The following is a 9,262-nucleotide window of genomic DNA, read 5'->3' on the forward strand; positions in this document are numbered from 1 at the left end:
GGGACTCGATCCCAGGACCCTGAGATCATGACCTGAGCCGAAGGCAGAGGCTTATTAACCCACTGAGCCACCCAGGCGCCCCCAGATTTCTAATTTTTCAAATCCAAATTTAGCATTCTAAAATTTATCAAGTTGAAATTCCCTGTTAAACTGTTGTTCCAAAGCAGAAAACTTCATAGACTCATAAAGATTTTTAGCAGACTAGAATCTATTGAAATGATCTAATTCAGCCCCATGTTTGGGGCTGGAGGTCTGTGGATCAGATGAACTGCCAAGGGTCACATAACTAAAAAGTGTCAGTTCAAGACTCTCTTCAGCAGCACAAATACTGAAATGGGAACTGTGCAGAGAAGATTAGCATGGCTTCTGCACAAAGATGACATGCCAATCTGTGGAGGATTCCACGAAAAAAAAGTGCCAATTCAGAGATAAGAAAGCAACATTCTTACCTTCTAGGTTGGTGTCCCCCTCCCAGAGATTACAAAAGATGAGAGTTTTTATCTCCAGTGACAAATGAAGAAAATTTTTTGATTCTTTTACTTAACGATGTTATAGAATCCTGTACTTTACTACTATGACCATGAATACAAGTCCTTTCAAGGAGGTATGTGATTTTTAAGGTTTCGTCAAGCTCTAAGATGATGGATTTCTAAGAAGAGGCTCTGGTTTGCATTTTTTAAATTGAGTACTATATTTTTGCATAAACTAATGTTATAAAATGATGCCAAGTATTTCAAAAAACAAATATAAATGCAAAGAAGAAAGGGTTAGGTGCCCACTTCTGTCTGTTGTTGATGTTAGTGAGGGTGATGTTCTGTTCATAGATGTGCTGCAGCAAAAGAGTTCTAATAACAGTCACCGTCCCGCATCCTCAACTTCTTCTCTGAAAACTTTCTTTACCTCCTTTTCTTAGTTCAAACTTGGTTCTACCTTGGACTATTATCACCTACTCACCAACCCCTAGCCTCAGGGGTGGTATCCTTCTCACTCCTCACTACTGTTTTCAGAGTATTTCCCCTTCTTCCTCAGGTCATATCTCCAGCATCTGATTGCACATAGGTTTCTACAGGCATACAAAGCCAACTGCTCTAGACTCCCATCCCTCCACCACCCTACTGCCAAGTCTCCTCCATGTCCTATGCTCACTGTCCCACAGAAAGACACCTTAAGTTTACAACTGCCCAAGACAGACACCTGGGAACAACATTGGACCCCTCCATACTTTCCCCAGTTAAAAGTCAGTTTCGGTTGATGTTACCCGTTAAATACATCTCCAGTCTATTTGCTGTTCTCCAAACCTGTTGACTTAACAGTAGTTCTACTCACCATCATCTCCTTCCTGAATTGTGGTCACAGCCTCCCTTGTTAGACTCGGCCCCTTCTGATCTGTTTGTGCTTGATGACAACTGTGTGTAAGGTATTTTTTTTCTGTCAGCATTCATATTGCCTCCAGGACAGAAACCGAACCTCAGGAAAACCGAACAGTTGGTTCACACAAGCACAACTCTCGAGTGTTAGAACCAGATACTCTGGCTCCTTACCAGGTAGGGTCTTACTAACTTCCGGGTGCTCCTTTTGCAGGTCTGGAGATGTGTACACTTCTGCAGAACACGCAGTGCAGAACTGAGGCCTCCTCAAGGGTAAAATAATAGAAGGCTCTCAGCTTGTAAGCCCTAACTGTAACATAATGTTCTGCTGTTCAAAGGACACATTCTGAGTCATAATAATGGCATTTGGAGACCATCAGTCTACTGCGTTGTAACCTTTTGAGAACCATAGCTTTATTGTGTGTAACTTGTTCCTACTTTCCAACATCTCATTTTATTATCATTATAAATCATGTGCATTTTTTGAGGACTTTAACTTTCAGGTTGCCATAAAAAAAAGAACAACAACAAAAAGGACCTATTTTTTGGAGTTATAACAACCAGTGGCCCATGAAGTCAAATAAAAAGAAATTATAGTCAATGAAAGAGCATAGTAAATATCTTAACTATGCTTGATTACTCTTTCCCAAGATTAGAATCATTTCACAATATGAAAGAATGTTAAGCAAAGTAAAAATGTTAAGCAAAGTAAAAAAAAATATGTATATTGGCTCACATACTGGGCCCTGCCCGTCTTTGTAAGCCCAGATGGCTACTGATCACATTTTAAGGTCAGTGGAGAGTAATCTCAAGTTTCACCTGACTTAAGCTGCAGAGAATAAACAGAACAATGAGTAAGTAGAAGGAAACTCTGAAATATGAAGGTTTGGAGGAGGGATTTACTGAGATGACTTTGAAGGGTAGAGAATGACAGAAACTAGTTTTCACTTGTCCAAGGTTGTTTTCATTCTGCGTAATGCAGGTTTCTTGTAACTTGATCTGTATTCAGTCATTTTTCTATCAATATATATTATCATTTTGACTTATTTTTAATGCCCCACTCTCTTTAAAAATTAGAAAATACCTGGGCTCCATATTGGATCTCTATGGGAGAATAGCAATTTAATATAGCAGTAGGCTATGTTGCAAAGCTGCCTGGAGAGCTCGGTTGACTGTGAAAATTCAAGAAGTGAGTTCATGGTCAAAGGGGGTCTCAGATATCTCATGGATGATAACAGCCTACACTGAGCCTTATTCAAGTTTCTAGACATATCAGTGACCAAGAACCTAAGGATAGTAATTTTGGAAACCTATCCACAATTTGATAAAATGTGCCATATTTTCATTCCCATAAAATGTTTCCTATATTTAGTGCCTGCAGTAAAGCATTTCTCAAGTGTTCTACAGATACTTATGAATACTTCTGTGAGAATAAAATGTAAAAGTGGCTTATTGTTCTAAAGAGTTCCTCTTGGTGGTTAGTATTGTGCGACTTTCACATGAAATTTTCATTCTGACCATCCATGTGTTGGTATATTCTTTCCCAAATGTTGGTTTACCATAATAGAAACAGTCCAGATATTGTCTCAAGGAGAAGTTTGGCGTAATGTACAGTGTATCTATAAACAATCCAGAGCCAGTGACACAAATTACAAAACTGCCTTTGGATGTTTATTGCCCATGGCACCTATGATTGTATCAAGAAAATTAGAGGGAACATAATAATAGTTTTAAAATACCATTATATGTGTTGAGGTAATTGGAGACATAGCTGGTGTCACAGACAAAATTGTGAAATCATTAGTATACATAATGGTTTATTTTCTTTCTTTCTCTCTCTCTCTCTTTTTTTTCCATAATGGTTTAAAGAAGTGATTTTGACCAAGAGGATTGGAGGGTTATTTTGTTTAAATACAGTTTTGATTCAAGACTGGAAAATGCCATTGCTATTTATCTACACTCACTGGAAGTTACTTGGATTGATTGTTTTTATCTTCATTTGAGAATATGATTATGTTGGATATACTCTTATTTTAGAAGTTTTAGGTTAGAAAAGAAGAGATGACATATTACCCACTGTTGCTTTAAGGCCGACTTTTTTTTACTTAGTTTGATCCTGAAGCATACTAAAATTTACATTAACATAAATCAAGATCTTAGCAAACTGGGAATAGAAAAGAACATGTTCAACTTGATAAAAAAAATCTACAAAAAGCCTATAGCTAACATTGTACTTGGTGGTGAGAAAGTAGATGTTTTCCCACTAAGCTCAGGTGCAAGGCAAGGATGTCCTTCTCACTACTCCTATTCAACATTGTGCTGTGAGTCCTTGTTAAAAATAAAAAAAAAAAATCAAAAAATAATTTAAAAAAAGGACGTCAAAGGTATACCATTTAAGAGGGAAGAAATAAAACTCGTTGTCCATAGATGACAGGGTTGTCTATGTAGAAAATCCTAAAGAATAACAGAAAATTTCCCAGAATTAATTAGCAATTATAGAAAGGTTACAAGATGCAAGGTTAATAAACAAAAGGCATTTACTTTCATATATACCAACAATGAACAATTGGAATTTGAAGCTGAAAACACAATACCATTTACATTAGCACAGAAAAAGAAAAGGAAAATAGGTGTAACAAAATGTATCTAAGATCCATATGAAGATAACTAGAAAATTGTGATGAACAAAACTGAATAAGATTTTTTAAAAAGATTTTATTTATTTGCTTGTCAGAAAGAGAGAGAGAGCACAAGCAGGGGGAATGGCAGGCAGAGAAGCAGGCTCCCCACTGAGCAAGGAGCCCAATATGGGACTCCATCCCAGGATTCTGGGATCATGACTTGAGCTAAAGGCAGATCTAAATGACTGAGCCACCCAGGTGTCCCAAAATCAAAGATTTAAATAAATAAATAGATATTCCGTGTAGATAGATTGGAAAACTCAATATTACTGTCTGTTTTTCCTGAGTTGATCTATAGATCCAATGCAAGATCAGTTGAAATCTGTTATTTTGTAGATATTGACAAACTGATGCTAAAGTTTATGTAAAAAGGCTAAAGGCCCAGAATGCCAGTAAAATATTGAAGGAGAAATACAAAGTTGGAGGATTAACACAATGAACTTTAAGATTTTCAACAAATGGTGCTGGAATAATTGGATATCTACATGTAAGAAAAAAAAAGGTTTTAGACACAGAGCTTCACAAAAATTAAATCAAAATAGATCATAGAACTAGATGTAAAAGGAAAAGCTATAAAACCTCGAGAAGATAACGTAGGAGAAATCTAGGTGATCATAGCTTTGGTGATGACTTTTTAAATATTGCACCAAGGCATGGTCCATAAAAGAAAAAAATACAGACAGAAGTTGGACTTCATGAACATTAAAAACTTCTGCTCTGTAAAAGATATTTTAAGAGAATTCAAAGATAAATCACCAACTGGGAAAAATTCTTCGCAAAACATATATTTGATAAAGGGCTGGTATCCAAAATATACAAAGAATTTTAAAATCAATAATAAGAAAACCAACAGTTTAATTTTTAAAATGAGCAGAAGATCTGAGCAAACACTTCACTAAAGAAGATAAACAGGGAGATTACCAACGTCATTTGTCATTTAGGGAATTTTAAATTAAAACAATGAGCTACCACCATCTACCTATCAGAATGGTTAAAATCCAAAACACATTAACATCAAATGCTGGTGAGGATGTGGAGAACAGGTGATGGGGATGCAAAATAATACAATCTCCTTGGAAGATAGTTCAGCAGTTCCTTAGAAAACTAAACATAGTGTTAATCATATGATTCAGCAATTGTGCTTTTCAGTATTTACACAAAGGAGTTGAAAATTTATGTCTACATATAAGCCTGCACATGAATACTTATAGCAGCTTTTTTCATAGTTGCGAGAACTTAGAAGTGCTAAGATCCTTTAGTAGGTGAATGTATAAATAAACGGGTATATCCAGGTAATAAAATATTGTGTAGTGATAGGAAGAAATGAGCTATCCGGCTACAAAAGATATAAAAATGCATATCGTAAGAAAAAGAAACCAATTTAAAAATTTGCGAACTGCATGATTACAACTGTAAGACATTCTGGAAAAGGAAAAGCTACACAGACAGAACAAGGATCATGGTATTTTAGGGGCTCAAAGAGAGGGAGGGTGGGATGAATAGGCAGAGTACAGGGGATTTTTAGGGCAGTGAAACTCATCTGTGTGATACTGTATTGGTGGATATATGTTCTTTAAATACTTTTCCAAACCCATAGAATGTACAACACAAGGAGTGAATGCTAATATAAACTTTGGACTTCAGTTAGTAAGGATGTATGAATAATGCATCAATTGTACCAAATGTAGCACACTAATGGAAGATATTAATAACAGGGGAAACTACTTTCTGCTCAATTTCCTATTAACCTAAAAAGAAAGAGTGTGAAATTACTTTTTATTTGAAGATGCATAATGTAATTTTTGAATATTATATATTGTTTCTTTTTTTAAAAACAACTTTATTGAGGTGCAATTGACGTGCAATGCTTAACGGGTATAATCTGATGAGTTTGGACATATCAAACACCCATGATACCATCACCATGGGCAAAGTAATAGACCTATCCAATGCTTCCCAGATCTTCCTTGTGTTCTAAATTTTTGTGTGTGTACAGTAAGAACACGTGACATGAAATCTACCTTCTTACTAGGTTTTGAAGTGCACAGTACCATATTGTTAACTACATTGGGCACTGTGATGTACAGCAGGTTTCCGGAACTTATTCATTTATTTATTTAAAAAAATTTTTTAAAAGGTTTTTTATTTATTTGTCAGAGAGAGAGAGAGAGTGCACACATAAGCAGGCAGAGTGGCAGGCAGAGGCAGAGGCAGGCTCCCTGGGGGGCAAGGAGCCCAATGCGGGACTTGATCCCAGGACCCTGGGATCATGGCCTGAGCCGAAGGCAGTGGCTTAACCGACTGAGCCACCCAGGCATCCCTGGAACTTATTCATTTAACATAACTGAAACTTTATACCGTGGAACTGTGCCCCGTTGTTGTCCAAAATATATCAGGAACTCCTACAACTCCACAGCAAAAACAGCACAGAACAAAACAAATGGAACCTATGGAATGGGAAAAAATATTCACAAACCATATATCAGATATGCATCAGACCCTTTACAAAATCTTGTTCTGTGGCTTATTGATTGATTTTTCCTTTTGACTGAAATAGCCAAAAAAGCCCTCAAACATTGTAGTGAGCTCAAAAAAGTAGCAGAGGATCACTACCTAATTCAATCATGCCTTTTTATAGGATTCAACATCAAAATGCAATTGTAATGATAGCCTTATTTAGTTTAGTAAAGTGAAGATAGGAGTTTGGAATGATCTTGATTGGGAGAGTAACAAAAACAATTCGGGTCCAGTTCTGGTTCAACTAAATTGCCATTTCAAATCAATTTTCTAGTCTTACTTTAATTGAGTTTGACTCACCACATGCAGTTTTTGCTGTATGCACTTTGCAATGAACCACGATAAATACCAAAAGGAGCTGGTGCATCTCAGCTGTTATAGTTCAAGTTCAGTTGAAACACACACAATAATAAGCTTTCCATCTTTTCATAATTGTTTCTAATGCCTGTATGCATTTTGTTATAATTAGCCAGCCATTTGGAAATTGTCATGTAACTTCTCGTTTATTTTAATGAAATTTAGAGAATCCAAATAGCCAGTTTTCACATGTCTTCTCTATCTTCTGAAACTTCTCTCAATGATTCTTAGATTTCTAGAGATAGGTTTTTTAATCAAGAGCAGAATTTCTATCATATGTTTGCTAGCAATTGAGTCAGAGCTGCCTAAGAAAATGAGATTTTCAGAGAGTCCTTATGATATCATGTTTTATTTCATTAATCATCAAAATCAATAATAAATTCATAAAATTCAGTCATTCAACACTGGGATTTTTGTTTCCCTTTTAATATAGGAATCTGGTCTTTTAGTTTCTACATAGTAAATATATGATTCTTAGGAGTTACACTTCTTTGTTGTTCTTTGAAGAATGTCCTATAATACTTTTATCAACCTATTTACTCATCAATTTACTCATCCACACTCAAATAGAGTAATCCCTAAATGTCACATGTCATGGGTTGTTTTAAAGAACTTAAAAAACTTAGAATCCATGGTTGATAAAGCATGTGAGACAAACCACCCTATACATAAACCAAAGCAATCTTATAAAATAAAGTTGTTTTGGCAGTCCTGTAACACACATGTGAACCTTTGAATCAAAATAATTGACACTTTCTGTGTTACTAATTTTTTTTTAATTTCATGTGAAATTCTCAAAAAAGAATTTATAATGTTTGGAACTAAAAACTGAGCAGGTACATATATATGGAACTGTGATCCTCTTAGAATATTTTTAAACTATGAAGAATCTTCCCACATGTGAAAACAGGTCATTTTGTGTGTGTACACTTTCCTATGAGCTGAGATCTTATTATAAAAGCATACGACACATTTCCATTTATGTAAAGTTGAATATGTATTCACATGTAGTTTACACTTGCCCACATATTCCATTTTAAGCGAGTTTCTAATACGTTTATTAAAAGGATTGGCAGTTTTAAGAAACAATTGTGCTTAAGCTTTGAATAAATTTCAAATGCTGGACTTTTGGATTCTAAGCGTAGGAGTTAGGAACGTCCACTGAGTGGCAGGAGCGTACCAGGAACGTTCACAAACAGCCCTCCTCCCCGAACCCGGCCCCTCGCCCTGGGACTGTGCCCGCAATGCCAAGGTGATGCTGGCGAGCAGAACATGCTGATGCTCTGAAGGAGGACATTTGCTGACCAGTTATTTTCTTCAGCTGTGTCCATGGGTGGGCACCGCGCCGCCGTGCTCTCCCACCTGCTCTCTCTGGTGGTGAGCAAGGCACATTTGCCAGATGCCTGCTGGAGTGAGAGGCTCCTATGCCAGCCTCTCCGGCTACTAGGGCTTTCTCTGAGGGAGGCTGAGGCGGCCGTGTGGGAAAGAAATACTCAGTTCTCAGAATTACTGGTCCCCTGGAGAGTGAAAGCGTCCAGAGTCTCCTCGAGGGGTCCTGTTTTGTTGGTATTAATTGCACAGTGGAAGTTTTGGATTCTACTTAGCCATTTAAGGAAGTATTAGGAAACAAAAGAATGCCAATTTGCTTTTGTTTGTAATCCTTTGAAACAGAAGGGGGGGACGGGCAACAGACGAGGAAATACTTAACTTTGAAGAGAACACAGAGACCGGATTCATTTCTTTCTCCCTTGACATCTAAGGCGACAAACCACAATAAAGCAGTGGTTTGTGTCACTGGCATTCGGGAGCGGACTGGGGGTATCTCAAGTGGAGGGTGCTGCCAAGCTGCGGGCTTCTTTAGAAGTCGGGATGGATCAAAGACGCGACCGGCTCGAAAGCAGGGCTTCCTACACGGCAACGTGCATGGGAATCCCCTGGGGGTCCTGCTAAAATGCAGATTCTCCATCAGACGTGCCGTGTCTGTGGTTAAACTGTCACCGGCTTTCAGCTCCAAACCCACCCTTTCAAGCTCTGCTGGGCGCTGAAGGGCGCTGAAGGACTCTGCAACCGCCTTTGTGCTTTGCCGGCGGGCTCCGCGCTAGGCTTTCCCCGATGGGGCGCTAGGGGGCGACTGCGAAGCCGGAGGACAGAGGACGACCCGCCCGCTTGCGGCCCCGATGGGCATCCCCCCTGCAATGCTCCTTCCATCCCCCAACAGCAGTACTTTCCACTTGAGGCAACTTCCAGTTTTCAGCTTTTCCAACACTGTCAAGATGAACTTCATTATGCCCCTCAGAACACCCCGGGCCAAGCAACGCCCCTGTCAGGGATTCCAACCTC

The 9,262-nt window shown here is 38.1% G+C and overlaps 1 non-coding gene across 1 annotated transcript; it reads left to right on the plus strand.

Annotated features, from left to right (window-relative positions):
* Positions 1–306: 306 nt before the first annotated feature.
* LOC125103421 (U6 spliceosomal RNA) lies at positions 307–411 on the plus strand. The gene has a single exon (XR_007128411.1). It is a non-coding gene; the product is annotated as a U6 spliceosomal RNA (small nuclear RNA).
* The last annotated feature ends 8,851 nt before the right edge of the window (positions 412–9,262 follow it).

This window comes from Lutra lutra, chromosome 6, assembly GCF_902655055.1.
Source record: "Lutra lutra chromosome 6, mLutLut1.2, whole genome shotgun sequence".
In the NCBI taxonomy this organism is placed as follows: Eukaryota; Metazoa; Chordata; class Mammalia; order Carnivora; family Mustelidae; genus Lutra; species Lutra lutra.